Here is a 23,748-nt window from a genome sequence, read left to right as displayed (position 1 = left end):
AGCCAGAAGGGAGTGGCAGGACATAATTAAAGTGATGAAGGAGAGAAACCTGCAACCAAGATTACTCTACCCAGCAAGGATCTCATTCAGATTTGATGGAGAAATTAAAAGGTTTACAGACAAGCAAAAGCTGAGAGAGTTCAGCACCACCAAACCAGCTTTACAACAAATGCTAAAGGAACTTCTCTAGGCAAGAAACACAACAGAAGGAAAAGACCTACAATAACGAACCCAAAACAATGAAGAAAATGGGAATAGGAACATACATATCGATAATGACCTTAAATGTAAATGGACTAAACACTCCCACCAAAAGACACAGATTGGCTGAATGGATACAAAAACAAGACCCATATATATGCTGTCTACAAGAGACCCACTTCAGACCTAGAGACACATACAGATTGAAAGTAAGGGGATGGAAAAAGATTTTCCATGCAAATGGAAACCGAAAGAAAGCTGGAGTAGCAATTCTCATATCAGACAAAATAGACTTTAAACTAAAGACTACTAGAAGAGACAAAGAAGGACACTACATAATGATCAAGGGATCAATCCAAGAAGAAGATATAACAATTGTAAATATTTATGCACCCAACATAGGAGCACCTCAATACATAAGGCAAATACTAACAGCCATAAAAGGAGAAATCGACACTAACACAATCATAGTAGGGGACTTTAACACCCCACTTTCACCAATGGACAGATCATCCAAAATGAAAATAAATAAGGAAACACAAGCTTTAAATGATACATTAAACAAGATGGACTTAATTGATATTTATAGGACATTCCATCCAAAAACAACAGAAGACACATTTTTCTCAAGTGCTCATGGAACATTCTCCAGGATAGATCATATCTTGGGTCACAAATCAAGCCTTGGTAAATTTAAGAAAATTGAAATTGTATCAAGTATCTTTTCCGACCACAGTGCTATGAGACTAGATATCAATTACAGGAAAAGAGCTGTAAAAAATACAAACACATGGAGGCTAAACAATACACTACTTAATAACGAAGTGATCACTGAAGAAATCAAAGAGGAAATTAAAAACATACCTAGAAACAAATGACAATGGAGACACGACGACCCAAAACCTACGGGATGCAGCAAAAGCAGTTCTAAGGCGGAAGTTTATAGCAATACAATCCCACCTTAAGAAACAGGAAACATTTCGAGAAAACAACCTGACCCTGCACATAAAGCAATTAGGGAAAGAAGAACAAAAAACCCCCAAAGTTAGCAGAAGCAAAGAAATCATAAAGATCAGATCAGAAATAAATGAAAAAGAAATGAAGGAAACGATAGCAAAGATCAACCAAACTAAAAGCTGGTTCTTTGAGAAGATAAACAAAATTGAAAACCATTAGCCAGACTCATCAAGAAAAGAAGGGAGAAGACTCAAATCAATAGAATTAGAAATGAAAAAGGAGAAGTAACAACTGACACTGCAGAAATACAAAAGATCATGAGAGATTACTATAAGCAACTCTATGCCAATAAAATGGACAACCTGGAAGAAATGGACAAATTCTTAGAAATGCACAACCTGCCAAGACTGAATCAGGAAGAAATAGAAAATATGAACAGACCAATCACAAGCACTGAAATTGAAACTGTGATAAAAAAAAATCTTCCAACAAACAAAAGCCCAGGACCAGAAGGCTTCACAGGCGAATTCTATCAAGCATTTAGAGAAGAGCTAACACCTATCCTTCTCAAACTCTTCCAAAATATAGCAGAGGGAGGAACACTCCCAAATTCATTCTACGAGGCCACCATCACCTTGATACCAAAACCAGACAAATATGTCACAAAGAAACAAAACTACAGGCCAATATCACTGATGAACATAGATGCAAAAATCCTTAACAAAATACTAGCAAACAGAATCCAGCAGCACATTAAAAGGATCATACACCATGATCAAGTGGGTTTTATTCCAGGAATGCAAGGATTCTTCAATATATGCAAATCAATCAATGTGATAAACCATATTAACAAACTGAAGGAGAAAAACCATATGATCATCTCAATAGATGCAGAGAAAGCTTTCGACAAAATTCAACACCCATTTATGATAAAAACCCTGCAGAAAGTAGGCATAGAGGGAAATTTCCTCAACATAATAAAGGCCATATATGACAAACCCACAGCCAGCATCGTCCTCAATGGTGAAAAACTGAAACCATTTCCACTAAGATCAGGAACAAGACAAGGTTGCCCACTCTCACCACTCTTATTCAACATAGTTTTGGAAGTTCTAGCCACAGCAATCAGAGAAGAAGAGGAAATAAAAGGAATCCAAATCGGAAAAGAAGAAGTAAAACTGTCACTGTTTGCAGATGACATGATACTATCCATAGAGAATCCTAAAGATGCTACCAGAAAACTACTAGAGCTAATCAATGAATTTGGTAAAGTTGCAGGATACAAAATTAATGCACAGAAATCTCTTGCATTCCTATATACTAATGATGAAAAATCTGAAAGTGAAATCAAGGAAACACTCACATTTACCATTGCAAAAAAAAGAATAAAATACCTAGGAATAAACCTACCTAAGGAGACAAAAGACCTGTATGCAGAAAATTATAAGACACTGATGAAAGAAATTAAAGATGATACAAATAGATGGAGAGATGTACCATGTTCTTGGATTGGAAGAATCAACGTTGTGAAAATGACTCTACTTCCCAAAGCAATCTACAGATTCAATGCAATCCCTATCAAACTACCACTGGCATTTTTCACAGAACTAGAACAAAAAAGTTTACAATTTGTATGGAAACAAAAAAGACCCCGAATAGCCAAAGCAATCTTGAGAACAAAAAATGGAGCTGGAGGAATCAGGCTCCCTGACTTCAGACTATACTACAAAGCTACAGTAATCAAGACAGTATGGTACTGGCACAAAAACAGAAAGATAGATCAATGGAGCAGGATAGAAAGCCCAGAGATAAACCCATGGACATATGGTCACCTTATCTTTGATAAAGGAGGCAGGAATGTACAGTGGAGAAAGGACAGTCTCTTCAATAAGTGGTGCTGGGAAAACTGGATAGGGACATGTAAAAGTATGAGATTAGATCATTCCCTGACACCATACACAAATATAAGCTCAAAATGGATTAAAGACCTAAATGTAAGGCCAGACACTATCAAACTCTTAGAGGAAAACATAGGCAGAACACTCTATGACATAAATCACAGCAAGATCCTTTTTGACCCACCTCCTAGAGAAATGGAAATAAAGACAAAAATAAACACATGGGACCTAATGAAACTGAAAAGCTTTTGCACAGCAAAGGAAACCATAAACAAGACCAAAAGACAACCCTCAGAATGGGAGAAAATATTTGCAAATGAAGCAACTGACAAAGGATTAATCTCCAAAATTTATAAGCAGCTCATGCAGCTCAATAACAAGAAAACAAACAACCCAATCCAAAAATGGGCAGAAGACCTAAATAGACATTTCTCCACAGAAGATATACAGACTGCCAACAAACACATGAAAAGATGCTCAACATGTTTACTCATTAGAGAAATGCAAATCAAAACTACAATGAGATATCATCTCACACCAGTCAGAATGGCCATCATCAAAAAATCTACAAACTATAAATGCTGGAGACGGTGTGGAAAAAGGGGAACACTCTTGCACTGCTGGTGGGAATGTGAATTGGTACAGCCACTATGGAGAACAGTATGGAGGTTCCTTAAAAAACTACAAAGAGAACTACCATATGACCCAGCAATCCCACTACTGGGCATATACCCTGAGAAAACCATAATTCAAAAAGAGACATGTAGGGGCCTCCCTGGTGGCGCAGTGGTTGAGAGTCCGCCTGCCGATGCAGGGGATACGGGTTCGTGCCCCGGTCTGGGAGGATCCCATATGCCGCGGAGCGGCTGGGCCCGTGAGCCATGGCTGCTGAGCCTGCGCATCCGGAGCCTGTGCTCCGCAACGGGAGAGGCCACAACAGTGAGAGGCCCGCGTACCGCAAAAAAAAAAAAAAAAAAAAAAAAAAAAAAAAAAAAAGAGACATGTACCAAAATGTTCATAGCAGCCCTATTTACAATAGCCTGGAGATGGAAACAACCTAAGTGTCCATCATCGGATGAATGGGTAAAGAAGATGTGGCACATATATACAATGGAATATTACTCAGCCATAAAAAGAAACAAAATTGAGCTATTTGTAATGAGGTGGATGGACCTACAGCCTGTCATACAGAGTGAAGTTAGTCAGAAAGAGAAAGACAAATACTGTATGCTGACACATATATATGGAATTAAGAAAAAAAATGTCATGAAGAACATAGGGGTAAGACAGGAATAAAGACTCAGACCTACTAGAGAATGGACTTGAGGATATGGGGAGGGGGAAGGGTAAGCTGTGACAAAGTGAAAGAGCGGCATGGACATATATACACTACCAAACGTAAGGCAGATAGCTAGTGGGAAGCAGCCGCATAGCACAGGGAGATCAGCTCGGTGCTTTGTGACCGCCTGGAGGGGTGGGATAGGGAGGGTGGGAGGGAGACGCAAAAGGGAGGGAATATGGGAACATATGTATATGTATAACTGATTAAATTTGTTATAAAGCAAAAAAAAAGTAAAAAATAAAGATGAAAAAATAAAATAAATAAAATAAAATAAAATAAAGACTATTACAAGAGACAAAGAAGGACACTACATAATGATCAATGGATCAATCCAAGAAGACGATATAACAATTGTAAACATTTATGCACCCAACATAGGAGCACCTCAATACATAAGGCAAATACTAACAGCCATAAAAGGGGAAATTGACAGTTACACAATCATAGTAGGGTAATTGAACATCCCACTTTCAGCAATGGACAGATATCCAAAATGAAAATAAATAAGGAAACACAAGCTTTAAATGATACATTAAACAAGATGGAATTAATTGATATTTATAGGACATTCCATTCAAAAACAACAGAATACAGTTTCTTCTGAAGTGCTCATAGAACATTCTCTGCGATAGATTATATCTTGGGTCACAAATCAAGCCTTGGTAAATTTAAGAAAATTGAAATAATATCAAGTATCTTTTCTGACTACAACACAATGAGACTAGATATCAATTATAGGAAAAAATCTGTAAAAAATACAAACACATGGAGGCTAAACAATACACTACTTACTAACCAAGAGATCACTAAAGAAATCAGAGAGGAAATCAAAAAATACCTACAAACAAATGACAATGAAAACACGATGATCCAAAACCCATGGGATGCAACAAAAGCAGTTGTAAGAGGGAAGTTTATAGCAATACAATCCTACCTCAGGAAACAAGAAACATCTCAAATCAACAACCTAACCTTACACCTAAAGCAATTAGAGAAAGAAGAACAAACGAACCTCAAAGTTAGCAGAAGGAAAGAAATCATAGAGATCAGATCAGAAATAAATGAAAAAGAAATGAAGGAAACAATATCAAAGATCAGTAAAACTGAAAGCTGGTTCTTTGAGAAGACAGGCAAAATTGATAAACCATTAGCCAAACTCATCAAGAAAAGTACGGAGAAGACTGAAATCAGTAGGATTAGAAAAGAAAATGGAGAAGTAACAACTGACACTGCAGAAATACAAAGGATCATGAGAGATTAATACAAGAAACTCTATGCCAATAAAATGGATAACCTGGAAGAAATGGACACCTTCTTAGAAAAGCACAACCTTCTGAGACTGAACCAGGAAGAAATAGAAAATATGAACAGACCAATCAAAAGCACTGAAATTGAGAATGTGATTAAAAATCTTCCAACAAACAAAAGTCCAGGACCAGATGGCTTCACAGGCTAATTCTATCAATCATGTAGAGAAGAGCTAACACCTATCCTTCTCAAACTCTTCCAAAATATAGCAGAGGGAGGAACACTCTCAAACTCATTCTATGACGCCACCATCATCCTGATACCAAAACCAGAAAAAGATGTCACAAAAAAAGAAAATTACAGGCCAGTATCACTGATGAACATAGATGCAAAAATCCTCAACAGAATACTAGCAAGCAGAATCTAAAAGCACATTCAAAGGATCATACACCATGATCAAGTGGAGTTTATCCCAGGAATGCAAGGATTCTTTAATACACGCAAATTAATCAATGTGATACACCATATTAACAAATTGAAGATTAAAACCATATGATCACCTCAAAAGATGCAGAAAAAGCTTTCAACAAATTCTACACCCATTTATGATAAAAACCCTCCAGAATGTAGGCATAGATGGAACTTACCTCAACATAATAAAGGCCATATATGACAAACCCATAGCCAACATCATCCTCTGGTGAAAAACTGAAACCATTTCCACTAAGATCAGGAAAAAGACAAGGATGCCCACTCTCACCACTATTATTCAACATTGCTTTGGCAGTTTTAGCCACAGCAATCAGAGAAGAAAAAGAAAGAAAAGGAATCCAAATCAGAAAAGAAGAAGTAAAGCTGTCACTGTTTGCAGATGACATGATACTGTACATAGAGAATCTTAAAGATGCTACCAGAAAACTCCTAGAGCTAATCAGTGAATTTTGTAAAGTAGCAGGATCCAAAATTAAGGCACAGAAATCTCTTGCATTCCTGTACACTAATAATGAAAACTATGAAAGAGAAATTAAGGAAACACTCACATTTACCATTGCAAAAAAAGGATAAAATACCTAGGAATAAACCTACCTAAGGAGACAAAAGACCTGTATGCAGAAAACATTAAGAAACTGATGAAAGAAATTAAAGATGATCCAAACAGATGGAGAGATATACCATGTTCTTGGATTGGAAGAATCAACATTGTGAAAATGACTCTACTACCCAAAGCGATCTACAGATTCAATTCAATCCCTATCAAACCACCAATGGCATTTTTCACAGAACTAGAACAAAAAATTTCACAATCTGTATGGAAACACAAAAGACCCCAAATAGTCAAAGCAATCTTGAGAAAGAAAAAGAGAGCTGGAGGAATCAGGCTCCCGGACTTCAGACTATACTACAAAGCTACAGTAATCAAGACAGTATGATACTGGCACAAAAACACAAATATAGATCAATGGAACAGGATACAAAGCCCTGAGGTAAACCCATGCACATATAGTCACCTTATTTTTGATAAAGGAGGCAAGCATATACAATGGAGAAAGACAGCCTGTTCAATAAGTTGTGCTGGAAAAACTGGACAGCTACATTTAAAAGAATGAAATTAGAACACTCCCTAATACCATACACAAAAATAAACTCAAAATGGATTAAAGACCTAAATATAAGGTCAGACACTATAAAACTCTTAGAGGAAAACACAGGCAGAACACTCCATGACATAAATCACAGCAAGATCCTTTTTGACCCACATCCTAGAGAAATGGAAATAAAAACAAAAATAAACAAATGGGACCTAATGAAACTTAAATGCTTTTGCACAGCAAAGGAAACCATAAACAAGATGAAAAGACAACCCTCAGAATGGGAGAAATATTTCAAATGAAGTAACTGACAAAGTATTAATCTCCAAAATTTACAAGCAGTTCATGCAGCTCAATATCAAAAAAACAAACAACCCAATCCAAAATGGGCAGAAGACCTAAATAGATATTTCTCCAAAGAAGATATACAGATTGCCAGCAAACACATGAAAGAATGCTCAACATCACTAATCATTAGAGAAATGCAAATCAAAACTACAGTGAGGGGCTTCCCTGGTGGCGCAGTGGTTGAGAGTCCGCCTGCTGATGCAGGGGACACGGGTTCGTGCCCCGGTCAGGGAAGATCTCACATGCCGCGGAGCGGCTCGGCCCGTGATCCATGGCCGCTGAGCCTGTGCATCTGGAGCCTGTGCTCTGCAATGGGAGAGGCCACAACTGAGAGGCCCACGTACTGCAAAAGAAAAAAAAAAAACCTACAATGAGGTATCACCTCCCACTCTTCAGAATGGCCATCATCAAAAAATCTACAAACTATAAATGCTGGAGAGGGTGTGAAGAAAAAGGAACCCTCATACACTGTTGGTGGGAAGGTAAATTGATACAGCCACTATGGAGAACAGTATGGAGGTTCCTTAAAAAACTAAAAATACGACTACCATAATACCCAGCAATCCCACTACTGGGCATATACTCTGAGAAAACCATAATTCAAAAAGAGTCATGTAGCACAATGTTCATTGCAGCTCTATTTACAATAGCTGGGACATGGAAGCAACCTAAGTGTCCACTGACAGATGAATGGATAAAGAAGTTGTGGCACATATATACAATGGAATATTACTCAGCCATAAAAAGAAACGAAATTGAGTTATTTGTAGTGTGGTGGATGAACTTATATTCTGTCATACAGAGTGAAGTAAGTCAGAAAGAGGAAAACAAATACTGTATGCTAACAAATACATATGGAATTTAAAAAAAATTGTTATGAAAAACCTAGGGGCAGGACAGGAATAAAGACGCAGATGTAGAGAATGGACTTGAGGACACGGGGAGGGGGAAGGGTAAGCTGGGATGAAGTGAGAGAGTGGCATGTACTTATATATGCTACCAAATGTAAAATAGATAGCTAGTGGGAAGCAGCCGCATAGCACAAGGAGATCAGCTGGGTACTTTGTGACCACCTAGAGGGGTGGGATAGGGAGGGTGGGAGGGAGACGCAAGGGGGAGGAGATATGGGTATATATGTATATGTATAGCTGATTCACTTTGTTATAATGCAGAAACTAACACGCCATTTTAAAGCAAGTATACTCCAATAAAGATGTTAAAAAAAAAAAGGATGTGGTACATATATACAATGGAATATTACTCAGACATAAAAAGGAACGAAATTATGCCATTTAAAGAGGCATAGATGGACCTAGAGACTGTCATACAGAGTGAAGTAAGTCAGAAATAGAAAAACAAATATCGTATATTAACGCATATATATGGAATCTAGAAAAATGGTATAGATGAACTTATTTGCAAAGCAGAAATAGAGACACAGATGTATAGAACAAAGGTATGGATACCAAGGGAGAAGTGGGGGTGGGATGAATCGGGAGATTAGGATTGACATATATACACTACTATGTATAAAGTAGGTATCTAATGAGAACCTACTGTATAGGACAGGGAACTCTACTCAGTGCTCTCTGGTGACCTAAATGGGAAGGAAATCCAAAAAAGAGGGGATACATGTAAACATATGGCTGATTCACTTTGCTGTACAGTAGAAACTAACACAACAGTGTAAAGCAACTATACTGCAATTAAAAAAAAAAGATTCCTATGTGCTTAAAATTTTGTCATCTTTTCTGTTCCTCCCCTTGTCTGTTTTATACACAGGTTCATGTCCACAAAGTTACCAGTTTAAGATTTTTACTGAGGAGCTCAAGCTCCTAATTTTCGCAAGCCATAAGGCAGTATATTTAGAGAAAAGGCAAATATGCCTTACATATTCTTAGCCAAACTCTACCAAGAAAATTGCTTAGCACTGTATTCTATTTGCAGTCTTCCTTTTCCTTATTAAACTGAATTAAAGGAGGATCCGGCAAAATTGTATAATTACATGAAAAATCAACCTCACTTATTCTGATAGGCTTTGAGTACATTGTTAGAAATCTTGATTAAAAGTCATCTTTTTTCCCCTGCGTTCGCCTATTTTTACATGTGTGCTATAGGTTGAGTAGGCTTCCAAGTCCAGGTCATAGCAATCCTTGTTGGCGTTCATTGGTAGAGACGGAGTGGGCTCTATGAGGGCCAGGTTTAGACCACTCTATGAACAGTCTTACAGTCCTCAGAGTAAGTCTTGGCTGTATATCCTTCAGCCCCTGCACCAGGTTTCTTTTGCTTGAGAAAGAGTCACAGTCCATCTGCTGTGCAAATACACAAATACAAAACCATCACCCATTTCATTAGGAGTTAGTCCCCACCAGGATACAGCAGCCCTTTCACCTTTCAGATGAGGAATGAATGTTGTAATTGTAGATCAAACTCCTGGGGGAAGGCCTTTCCTGAGCAATGAACGGAGTCAGCCTTGGCTCCAGGAAGCCACGAGGCCACTGGTGCCCCAGCAAGCTCTGTGCCCACTGCAAAAACAATATGTGCTGATTCTTAGCCTACCTTCTCTTACACGATTTGTCTTTCCACCCCACTGGGTGGGTTTGGGTAGCCAGAACTGAAGACTTGGGGTAGGGGGTGTCCTCCAAGTATCCAGCACATCTGTACCAGTCCACAGCAACTAAACTGTCTCTGCATCCTCCCCATAGACAGTATTTTCACACTTAGTTTGTGGACCATAAATGTTGTAAGAGTCAGACTGACTTCATCGAGTCCTGTGTTGTTCTTAACTTTTTATTAATGATTAGGTATTATTTCTGTAACTAGAGAAAAATAGTTGAATGCTTTGACATTTTACATGGCTGTATTCTAGACTTGGGCACAACCAAAGAGACTGAAGAAGGGTGAAATTTTAAACTGGATCTCATGTATATGCATAACTTTCTCTGGAAGGGTCTAAAACACCTTGCAGTGGTTGTCTCTGGGAAGAGGACTGAGTTCTGGGGAAAGGGATGTTACTGAAATGTCACCATCAGTGGAGGAGAAAGAGGAGGAGAAAGGGGCAGGCACTGTGGCTTTTGGAGAGATACAATTTTGTTTCACATGGAAAACAAAGACATTTCTGATTTCAGACATAGGCAGAACTTCCCCAGCTGCATTTAAAAAAAACTCAGTCTGCACTGAGATGGCTATTGGGAAAGATAAATTCTAATAGTCTAGAATGCAGATTTTTTTTTTTTTTTTTGTGGTATGTGGGCCTCTCACTGTTGTGGCCTCTCTCGTTGTGGAGCACAGGCTCCGGACGCGCAGGCTCAACGGCCATGGCTCACGGGCCCAGCTGCTCCACAGCATGTGGGATCTTCCCGGACTGGGGCACGAACCCGTGTCCCCTGCATTGGCAGGCGGACTTTCAACCACTGCGCCACCAGGGAAGCCCTAGAATGCAGATTTTTAAATGTCTCATCAACCTATTTTATTTTCTCCCTCTTTGACATGGTTTTTAACAGCCTCCTCTTTCTCTGTTGGACACATCCAAAGAAAAGACACAGGGTCCCACACTTACAGTACTGGTTACCAAATGTGATTTGTTCTTCCTTTCTCTAGTCACTCCTTCTTTTAAGTATGTATTCTCTTGCATAATTTTCTCAGTCCTTGTTAGGGTTCCATTCATTTATCTATCTTTCCTTCCCTCTCTAATAACATTTATTGCGTGCTGACTATATTCTCTCTTTAATTTCATTTATTGAGTGCTTCTTAGACGCCAGGCACCATCCTAAGCACTTTGTGTGCAGCATCTCATTTAATCTTCAGGAAAACTTTATGAAGTATGATTATTATCTGCATTTTTTGAATTAGAAAGTCAAATATGAAAGTACCTTGCCCCACATCACACATCTTACCCAGAGCTGCTCACATCCAGATTGTAAAAGTGCTATTCTTACCGCACTCCTTAATCTTTTTATTAAAATTTCATGTTTTTCCAAACTCCTGCTCACTACCTAATGCCCTCATGTTATTTACCTCTTCCTCTTTTCCTCAATATTCCATTGTTTTCCCTGTCCCTGTAGTACCCTCTTTTGTTTTCTTTGCTCAAGTCCAAAATCCAAGTAAGGGATTATTTTCAGGATTTCCTTTCCTGCCACTCAGTCATAGTGAGGGCACAGCCATGGCGCAGTGACCATGGACTATGTATTTGGAAGGGAGGTGATTTCCTGCTTATTTACAGCTATGATCCTTAGTTAAATACTCATCCTGTCTGTGCTTGAAAATGGTACTTGTTTCTAAAGATGTGTGACTTTAAATCAAGTATCTTAATAAGGCACTGGAAAGAGAGACATTGTACTTGACCAAACATCACTGTCTAGCTGGTGCTGCTGAATTAGTAGAATACATACTTTTCTCCATGCACTGTAACTTATATGCTCAAGAGGAACACAAACGGAACCCTACTCTGAACAAATGTTTTTATTTTTAGCTGCAAAATATCAATCTTTGCAAAAATGTTAAGCATAAAACAGCACTGAATTACTGAGCTGCTCTTGTTCTATTCACATCACTATATTTTTGAGTGCATTGCTATTATTATTATCATCATCATTGCCATCATTGTTATTATTCCGTAATAGAGGAGACGGAGAACTTGAAGAAAGACTATCAAGATTCCAAAATTAAAATTGATCTGTAAGTTTCACTCCCACCTTTGCACCCCATGAATTATGGATTTAAAAAGAAAATAGGGCTTCCCTGGTGGCGCAGTGGTTGGGAGTCCGCCTGCTGATGCAGGGGACACGGGTTCGTGCCCCGGTCCGGGAAGATCTCACATGCCGCGGAGCGGCTGGGCCCGTGAGCCATGGCCGCTGAGCCTGCGCGTCCGGAGCCTGTGCTCCGCAACAGGAGAGGCCACAACAGTGAGAGACCCGCTCACTGCAAAAAATAATAATAAATAAATAAATAAAACAAAAATAAAAAAGAAAATAGTCCTGCAACAAGAGAAAAGCATGCATAGTGAAATTCATATTCAAAAGGCTACACTAAAAGAAGGAAAATTTTTTTTGTCTGACGATAAATATGCAAGGGGACGCAGGTGCACACACACCCCACAGCCCCTGCGTCAGAAGCCTTGGCCCAGTGGAGCCTATGGCAGAGACTTCAAGGCGTGACATCACTGCGTCTCGGGTAATATGTGGTAATGAATTCATTGCATGGATCTATGACCAGAAATTCATCCCCACCCCTCCTCCTCGCCCACCCCTCTCGCCACATAAAGCCAAGTTTGTGTAGTACCACTGTGCCACTCGGCCTGTGTGCTTAATGCATTCATTAAACAGGAGACTGGAGACGGTTTCCTATGTTTCTCATTATTTAAAAGAACAAGTTAATCTCCCCTTTGGGGGGCAGCAGGGGAACTGAAAACCACATGATCCTCCTACATAGTTCTTTGCCTGGTGCTCCCTTGTTGACAAGTCTGCTTTCATAATTTTATTGTCGTGGCTGTGGAGCAAATTTTAGAGAGGTAGAGTTTGTTGATGGAAGGGTGAGGAGAAGGAAGATGAGGCTGGGAGGAAGCTAGGGGGTGAAGGCAGCCTTCCGATATACGGCACATCTTTGGTCAGATCTGTCTCCTTCCCTTCTGAAGTGCCTATCATATCACACAAACTGCCCCTGTAGAGCTCTCCATTTACCCTCTTCCCTAATTAAATGTGCACTTCATTAATGTAAATTGGGGGTTTAATGCTCTTGTTGAAATTCTGAAGAAAGTGCTATGGCCTTGCGAAATGCTTAAGCATCATTGCAAATTAGATTAGGGACCAAGAAAGGCAGTAAAATTAGAATGATAATGGCTGATGTGGCTTCCTGACAGGCATGACTATTCAGGGATCAATGGAATGGAGAACAGTTCCCCGAGCCGAAAGTGAAAGGCAGGGACAAACGTCAGCCTACAGATGTGACTTTTGGAAGCACTTTCAATTAGTTTAATTTGGTAAATGGTGGGGATTTAGAGGCTCTCAGCCAGTCATACAAGACAAGAATACATTGAAATGTTTTTCACTTTTTAACATAAAATAGGATTGGCTTTAAATTTGCATTTCTCGAACAAGAAGATGGAGTGGGGCGGGGTGGGGAGCTGGAGGGTGCAGGGAAAGTTTCCAAAGTGTTTCACCAGCTCCGCTTTTGAAAATGGAAATGACTTTTAGAAGCTTGGACTGCAACCTTCCAAAGAGTGGGAAGGGGGAGAGTAAATGTTCCTTTTCTGGTTCTCAGGGAGGCCTTAAATCCTGAGCACACCAGCAGCCCAATATGTACCGAAACCTGTGGTCAAAATCTCAGGACGGGGGAGGGGGTGCCTAGGCAGCAAAAGACACTCAAACTCATTCATCATTTCTCACTAGAAATATGTTCCTCACCTTTAAAAAATCAAACAAACAAAGAAACGCTCTCTCTCAGTTGCAGGACCCCTTCTGCTCCCTCCCCTCAAAATAAATTAATCACATTTTGAAGGTATCACGAAAAAGGAATATTCATAACCCTGTTCCACAAATATTCAAGCACTTGTGCTTGAGCGCTGTTTTGAGGGCGGCAGCGGGCACCTCAGCAGACACGCGTTGGGCGGATGCTCCTTTGGCGCTCGTTTGGTTAGTTCTAAGTGCGCCTTTCCCTTTGTGTTCCCCGCTGCTAACTCCAACCCCCTCCCCAACCACTGGTGTCTTCACTGGAAAATAAACTGGCGCTAATCTGGTGACTGGGGACGGTTACAGGCAGGACAGCTTCTGTGCACAAAGATCTCCTTCAGATGCGCAGATTTTGACTACAGGTCCCTCCTTGTGTTCCCAGAATACTGTCAAGCTCGAGTTGGACCTCCTCCCTGAAGGCGTCTACATCTTTCATGAGGTGAAGGGGAAGGAGGTGATGCGTCAGAAACGACGGTAAATATGATCAAATCCCCGGTGACTCCCAACACCAGTTCCACCTCGTGAACCGACGCAGTGACTCGCCTCCCAAATCCATACGTTCCCTTCACAGAGTCACCAAACGTGTGCTGATTGGCTCACCTCTCACTCTTGTTAAGTTAATAGCTCAAGTGAGCAGCAAGCGTGGCAACAGACAAACCCACACAGAAAAGGGAGAGGCTTGGGCCCAAAAAGGAAGAGAGTGATCTCCACAACCAGTGAAAATAAACCAGGGCAAAGGTAAGCTCATAAAATAGTTTGCACTGTCAATAATTTGGTGGCTAGGACTTCTCAGTTCATCATGAGGATGGTAGCAGATCAGTGATGTTACAAGCAAATCCATGATTTGTGGGCTGCATAAGGCCTCATTTCATAATGGCTACTTGTCTCCTTCAAAACATCCAGAGGAGAAGTAGGAAAAAAAATCCAATTAAGTCTGATCCCAATGAAGTTAATACAAATGATAACAATAATAATAATATCTAATATAGTACTTTGCTGTTTTCCAAGAACACAGACATACCCGATAACTCTTTTGATCTGTAGTAAAGCCTTCTGAGGTAGAAAAGAAATGAATAGTTCTTTTTATTTTATAAGTGAGGAAAATAAGGCTCAGGGGTCTCCACTTACTTCCCCAAATACACAGAGTAAGTGGCAGAAGAAGAATTAAAACAAAAGTCTTCTTTTTCTAATAACTTTAATGTTGTCGCAAAATTGATAGAAGATTATTGAGAAAAAAATTCAAATAATACAGAAATGTATAAAGAAGAAAGTAAAATATATACCAATAATTACCAGAAATATTTTGCAAACATCCTTCCGTATATCTTTTTTTCATATAGATAGATAATATTAATAGTGATTATAATAAGATTTATTAACTTCTTACAATGAACCAAGTACTATCCTTGATATCTTGGATATTTGCATTTACTCCTTAGAACAACTCCTTTAAGTAGATGTAACTTACAAATGAGGAAAGCAAGACTTGGAGAGATTAAGTAACTTGCCCAAATTCACAGAACTGGGGATATTACTTATAAAAATATGATCATACTGATCATATAAGTAGGTAACAGTTTTTCACACAACATATCATAAGCATCTTCCCATGTGTCTACCTCATCATGTTTCATGGCTACATATATTTCATTGTATGTAAGTATCATAATTTAATTAATAAATTCTGAATGATGGACTTTAGGTTGCCTTTAGTTTTTTTCTTTTGTAAACACTGCTGTGATGAAAATCATGAGCGGGACTTCCCTGGTGGTCCAGCGGCAAAGAATCTGCCTTACAATTCAGGGGACGCGGGTTCAATCCCTGGTCAGGGAACTAAGATCCCACATGCCATGGGGCAACTAAGCCTGCACACCGCAACTACTGAGCTCACGTGCCTCAACTAAGCCCGCATACTACAAACTACAGAGCCCACACGCTCTGGAACCCACACCACAACTACAGAGCCCACACACCACAACTAGAGAGAGAAAACCCACACACCACAACTAGAGAGAAGGCCGCGCACCACAACGAAAGATCCCACGTGCCTCAACGAAGATGCCGCATGCCAAAACTAAGACCTGATACAGCCAAAAATAAATAAAATAAATAAATAAATCTTTAAAAAGAAAAAGAAAATCATGAGCATACTTTCTTTCACAGTTTGCTAGTAGTCACCTTAGGGTTAATTCTTAGACATAAGATTTAGAGCAAAACTTAAATCTTCTAATTCCTGGTTTTCCTCTCATGCAGCCTCAATAATGGGTATCATGTAAACTCAATAGCTATTGGCTGGAGGTTTTCCTATTTTTCACAGATGAGTTAACAAAGTATGTTCCCAATTTGTGATCACTGCACCAAGTAAACCTACATCTAGGATTCTTCTGCCCCTCCAGGCACTTAGAGAATTGCCTGCAATTATAGTCCAGGCCCCTGAACAATAATGATGCGACAATGCTGTCATTTCCTTCCTTCCTGTCATTCTATAAACACTTGACTGGATACCAAGGAAACAAGCCCAATAAGATAGAATCTATGCTCTCAAGTAGTACACAGATATGTAGGAGACACAGAAAAGTAAAGAGGCAATTACAAATGAGTGTGATAAATGCTATGATAGAAATAGTCACATGATTCTTTCATGGCAACCAATGTGTACACTCAGCCCAGACTGGTGAACTCAGGGAAGGTCTTCCCGGCAAAGCAGACATCTGGGAAACCTGAAGGATAAGCTGCATATACCCAGGCAAGAAAGGACAAGTGGATGTTGCAGGTGGAAATTCTTTTTAGGAAGCTCTTTCCATACAGCTGTCTTCTCCAGAATTACCCCTCCTGACCCCTTCAACCCAACAAGTGAGTGATAACTGTTTTCCCCTGCTAACTTCAGAGCACTGGATTATCCTTTTTCATTTTCAAAAACCCTGCCCAGCCCTTTGTAAATAGCTCATTATTACCCTCTCTTCTAATTACCCAGTCTGAGTGTGAGATCTGCTTCCTGTCAGGACCCGGGCTAATCTGACACATATATACATAAAAGACTGGACACAAAGATATAGACTCCACTGTCCTCCCTGCCCTCACCCTCATCTCAAAGCCCATCTAAGGAGGCAAGAATGAAAATCCTAGCTCCGGGAGAAATGCATAGCACTCAGGATTGGCCCCGTTAGCCTTGTTGGCACAAAGATCTAGCTGGGACATTTCTCTTCTGGCGCCAGTTAGAAATGTTTGAATCCAGCTCACTTTAATTTGCAATAAATGTGCCTAATTTTATTTTTAATTTTCTAAATAGATTGATTTGGCAAAGCCGCTTCACCAGCTTGAAGGTTAAATTCCTGATTGAAAATGCTAATATGGAATTCATTTTCTCAAACACTGATTCTCTGATTTTGTGAAATCACTCTTGTTTAGATAAGAATCAGAGAACTGTAGAGATGGGAGTTTGGGTGGACATGAATCCAAAGGGCCCAACGAAGTTAAAGGTCTTGCCCAACAAGGCACAGCTCATTAATAACATCCTTTCACTCTCCTAGAACCTGGATTCCCTGATTCGGGCAACTGTTGTTTGCACTGGAGAAGCACTGTCTCCTAAGAATGATTCTTTGTATTTTGTGATACTTTTCCTTCCTTGGCTTCCCAACCACTTTGAGATATGTTCTTAATTTTACTTTCCATGACTTTGAAGGAGGTTTTAAAAAGAAAAGAAAAGAATAGTACAAGAAACCTGTAACAGTTGCTTCCTGGTCAGGAATCTGAGGACAGGGAGAAGGGAGCAGGAAGGAGAATTACTTTTTGTGAGTTAATATGTAAGTTGTGGGGACTTCCCTAGTGGCGCAGTGGTTAAGACTCTGCACTCCCAATGCAGGGGGCCCAGATTCGATCCCTGGTCCAGGAACTAGACCCCACATGCATGCCACAACTAAGAGTTTGCATGCCACAACTAAGGAGCCAGAGGGCCACAACTAAGGAGCCCACCTGCCACAACTAAGACCCAATGCAACCAAATAAATAAATAATTTTTTTAAATATGTAAGTTCTGGTATTTATAGTATTTGAATTTGTTAACTATTTGAAAAATAAATCAGTTTATTTAAAAGGCAAAGAAAGCAAGTATCATTTGAATTCTGTTCAGCAAAGAGATTGCCCAACTACTGCACGTTATGGACCACACCAGGAACTACAAGCAGTATAAAGGGAACTATGACAGAGTTCCAGACTTTAGAGTCTGTCGCCCTGTAGAGGAGACAGAAAAGTACAGAAACAATGATAATCCATCAAGGAACGTGTGAAGTCACAGGATAAAGATGGAAGGACAGTCATTTCCACTTGGTGTATCTGAGTTGCACATGAACAGATGGTTAGTATTGGGGCAGGATGCACCAAGTGGGGCAACTGTCCACAAATGCCTGAGAGGGGAAATGAAGGACATGAGCAGCTTGCTTCTGCTCACACTACAACGGGTGAGGATAAGCAACCGTCCTCAGTCCCTCCCAAAGCCCAGCCTTGAGGATATCCTACATTTTTCACAAAAGTCCTATTTGTAACGATGACGCCTTACTTGAGTATGACGTTTTAGGTTTTTTTTATTATTATTATTTTTTTAATTTTTGCTGTGCTGGGTCTTCGTTTCTGTGCCAGGGCTTTCTCTAGTCGTGGCAAGCGGGGGCCACTCTTCATCACGGTGCACGGGCCTCTCACTGTCGTGGCCTCTCTTGTTGAGGAGCACAGGCCCCAGACGCGCAGGCTCAGTAGTTGTGGCTCACGGGCCCAGTTGCTCCGCGGCATGTGGAATCCTCCCAGACCAGGGCTCGAACCCGTGTCCCCTGCATTAGCAGGCAGATTCTCAACCACTGCGCCACCAGGGAAGCCCACGTTTTAGTTTTTTAAAGGTTTTCACAAATAAACAACTTCGTTTTACTTCACAATAACATATCCTCACTAGATAGTTGAAGAAAATCGCTAAGAGAGGACGGCAGAGTTGAATGGGATTTTAAAGGAAACTATCATTTTACAGAGAAGGAAACTGAGGCCTAGGGAGGGTATGGGACATGTAGGTAGGAACAGAGCCAGAAATTTCTGAGGTTGTTCGCCTCACACATACAGGGGACAAAACAAATCTGTCTTCCAGTCACGCATTGCCTCCATCTGCATGGAATAATTTGGAGGTATCAATACAATAAAGTGGCCTTTGACTCATATATACTTGTCTTCTGCCTAGATGCAGGATACCAAGCCTTTTTCTTTCTTTCCTTTCTTATTTTTTTTTGGGGGGAGGGGGCATTGTCATGCATCTACTGTCTTTCTTTCTCCTGGAAACTGCACTCCTTGAGTGTGACTGTGTCCCTGTGGTCTGACGAGTAAGGAGGGTACTCTAACCATGGGGCAGGTCAGAGGTTTGCGGACTAGCTGCACTCTCTACCGTTCACCCAGAGAACTCTGCTGGGAGGGGCTATTAAATGCGTGCAGGTATTGTTTTGCAAAGAGAAAAATCAAATGCATATTAGAACATAATTAATGCTATAAACTGCAAAGGTCTGGGGCAGGGGTAGCTTCTATAGACAGCAAGCAGCATGCAGAACAGACGGAAAGAAAAAAGGCACAGGCACATTTCTTCTTGAGTTTCCTGTATATATTATATAAGTTATTTCATCTTTTACCCCTCACTGCCCCCTCACGAAATGCATGCCCCTTTCCCCTCGGCCAGCCCCCTACACCCGTACCCTCTGCATCTCTTGCCTTTTTGAGAAGCTCCCCCCGTCCCAGCTGGGCCTGAATGATTAGGTGTGGCCCTATAGCTCACTCTCACTTATTCAGCTGTTAAAGCAGCTTAAACCCTCATAAGAACATTAACATTTGGGTGCCAATAACAGATTGACCTTTATTCATAAAGTGCAAATAGTTGGAAGTTGAACAGATTGGTTGCCAGCGGCTGCCTTTTATGTGCAGTTTAAGGCTTTGGGTGCTCTCTCCTTTCTTCCTTTAATCTGACATAGCCGGCTTGAATACGGTTTGCGCTCTAAGTAAACAGGGCCGGAGGAAGCCTCTGCTTTTGTAGCACAGTTTGCTTGTGAGGAGGAAAGTAGACGGGAGGATGACTTTAAAAGATTTGCCTTTGGAATTAAAAAATTTGAAAATGAATTGGAGACCCCCAAAACTGAATGGAGCTGTTGGAAGAGATCTGAACTAAACGGGCACAAGAATCTTTTGCCCACGGGACTATTTATCCAAAATCGGCCATCTAGATACAGAATGAGAATGTAAGGCTTTATATTAACTCTCTTGAAAATTTACTCCATGCCATACACAAAAGGGAATCTCTGACACCCACAGAGCCTATGGATTTGAAATGGGACGACCACACTGCACCGCTTTGTTACCCCCTTCTCGCCAGCTGGGAGCATTTGATGCTTAAGAGTGCAAAGGGTGGCTGAATCCCTTTAAACAAGTTATGTTTCCTTAAAACATTCCAAGGAAATCTCTCTGAAGCACAGGTTCTTTAAGGTACTCTCCAACACAGCATTCAGTTCTGGATTTTTTTCTCCTGACTTATCTTGACAATACTTCACTTTCAACAGCACAGCCCACGCTTTATGGCAAATGGAGAGTCTTTATAGCATTTTCGTAGAGAGAATGTGTAAATGCAAAGCTTCCCAGCAATCACTTGCACCCATTTAGAAATAATAAAGTCCTTTGTGGGTCAATAGAGTGAACACAGGAAATGGAAGGTACGAAGCTCTCACGAAGAAGACTTGACCATAAGAATAAGGCAATTTCATGTGAATGCTGGTTCTGCTAGACCTTCTGCATTACCTTGAAAAAAATCTTGAATGTATTTAGGAGTAAAGGGGCATTTCTTTTTGATCTAGATTATTTAGCATTGTGTTGTATATTAACAACTTTGGCCTTAGAATTAGGCAGATCTAGGTTTGTCCCCAGCCCTTATTAGAAGCTATTAGCGATGGGACTTAGACAAGGAACATGTCTCAAAGCCTCATTTTCTCCTCTGAAATTTATGGGCAACTACAGTGCTAGTCACAAAGGGACAAGCATCCTATGAAGCTCAACATGGCTCCTTGGCATCTTAGTATTCAGTGAAACTTAGTTATTGTTACTTTATCAATTTTTAATTTTAGATAATGTTACTATCATAGGTAAGAGAATTTGACCAAAAGAAATAGAAAGTGCTTAGCAATGGACCCATCCCACAGTTAACCCCAATAAAGAGAAACTGCTAGTATTATTGTTATTATTAATTTATACTTTCCTGTGCATGGACTGCTCCACTATCTCAAACTACATCATGGTTGTCTTATGGCAGAAAACAGGTTTTCCATATCTTTTGCACCCTCTGATGCCCTAAGCACAATATTAAATGCAGAGTGGATGCTTAATAAATGACTTGTTGGTTAACTGTTTCTTCTCTTTTATGGCACATCACTGGCTCCAAAGCGGAAATCATAGGCATTGTCTTTCACTCTTTCTCCTTCAATCCCTCCATTTGTTCTATTACTGGGTATGGTCATTTCTTGCCTAAGAAAATGAGCTCTCCTAGTCTCCACTCATATTGGCACCAGGCTAATCCAGGTGTACCACAGCCTTCAAATGGAGACCGTGCTCACCCCACATCCTTACCACCATTCCCCACCTGCTGCCAGTCATTCTGCAGACTCAGGCTGGGTAAATATTCCCTAGACTTCTTTTATGTCACTACCCAGCATTTCATGCTGTAGCCTCCCTCATCTTCCAGACTTTCCCTAATAATGATGTGGACAGTTGCATGGATGGGAAGAGTTCTAAAAAGAAATAGGAATCTTATCTACAGTGCTTTGATTCAGAGGTGTTTCCTGAACTCAGAATATCACAAAGAGGGCAAAGCCTTACCACATTTGTTAACTGGTTAGCCATCTTGCTATCATGTACATGGCTTCAGTCCATGAGAGGGACAGTTTTACAGGTTATGGATGTACAACTCAATAGCAAAATCAAATCAGCTGACTGCAGATGGGCAGAGGACCTGAACAAAAGTTTTCCCAAAGAAGACATACAATGGCCAACAGGCACATGTAAAGGTGTTCAACGTCACCCATCATCAGGGAAATGCAAATCAAAACCACAGTGAAGTATCACCTCATATGTGTTAGAAGGACTATTATCAAAAAGGCAAGAGATAACAAGTGCTGGTGAGGATATGGAGCAAAGGGAATCCTTGTGCACTGTTGGTGGGAATGTAAATTAGTACAGCCACTATGGAGAACAGTATGGAGGTTCTTCAAAAAATTAAAAATAGGACCACCATATGGTCCAGAATTCCCACTTCTGGGTATATATCTGAAGGAAATGAAATCAGGAGCTTGAAGAGAAATCTGCACCCCTTCATGTTAGTTGCAGCATTATTCACAATAGCCAAAACATGGAAACAATCTCAGTGTCCAACGACAGATGAACGGATAAAGAAGCTGTGGTATATGTAGACAATGGAATATTATTCAGCTATAAAAAAGAAGGAAATCCTGCCATTTCCAACAGCATAGATGAACCTGGGGGGCATTATGCTGAGTGAAATAAGTCAGAGAAAGACAAACAGTGTATGATCTCACTTACATGTTGAATCTAAAAATGTGGAGCTCATAGAAACAAATATTATTTACTTGAAATTTGCCAAGAGAGTAAATCTTACATGTTCTCACCACAAAAAATAATTATTATTATGTGAGATAATGAATGTGTTAACTAACTTTATTGTGGTAATCATTTCATAATATATACATATATCAAATCAACATGTTGCACATCTTAAACTTACACGATGTTATATGTCAATTATATCTCAATACAACTGGGGGCAAAAAGGCTGTGGATGGGTCAGAGCTACTACTAGAGGGAAAAGGCAAAAACCCTTTAAACCTCAGCTACTGTCACAGTGTTGTGTGTATATACATACACACACACACACACACACACACACACACACACATATATATATATATATATATATATTAGAATTTCTCCAAAATTTCAATGGAATACAGATGTCAAACTTTAGATCACAGTAACTTTAGAATTTTGTTTTGGAATCCTAAAACAAAGGGCAGCAAACAAGGAAAATTAAAAATTACGCACAAGAATACAAACACATAAAAATAATGACACAGAAGGCAAAAAGAAAAAAATGAGGAAAAAAACTGAGATGTTAAATTTCAGATTCCCAGGAAAAGTTCCTACTTTTCCAAGTCCCCAGAGTTACTCCAAAAAAGGGACAAGAGCCAGAGGTAATGAGAAACTGTCCTTTCCCCCAGGTTTCCTGCCCACCCATCCCTAAATCCATTACTCACCCCGAGTCAGAGAAAAGTGTTTATCCTCAGTGGCAACTCATTTCTATTTAACTGTTCTTCCTCACAGCTTTTCCTTCCATAATCAGAGATTGCAATGCCAACGGGCTCTCAAGCCAAGTCATTTTAATGAGGGAAAGACTTCAAAAAGATTAGGGCTGGGATTTTAAATGTCTACTGAAGTACACACAGAAAAGTCTTCATTGTAAAGGAGGAAATGCTTTAAAAAGTATCTTTAAATAAATCCTCAATAACAGAGACTTGGCAAGCTCAGCGCTGCTGCTGGTCCATCGCTGGGAAAGCAGGCATTTTACAGATTCCAATCTAAGTGTTTGTGCTGACAGGAGGCCCTAATCTATAGTACTGTTCAGTACTCGTGAGAGTCTCGTTAAT

The sequence above is a fragment of the Hyperoodon ampullatus genome (genome assembly GCF_949752795.1).
Source record: "Hyperoodon ampullatus genome assembly, chromosome: 1".
Classification (NCBI taxonomy): Eukaryota; Metazoa; Chordata; class Mammalia; order Artiodactyla; family Ziphiidae; genus Hyperoodon; species Hyperoodon ampullatus.
This window is presented reverse-complemented; position numbering follows the sequence as displayed.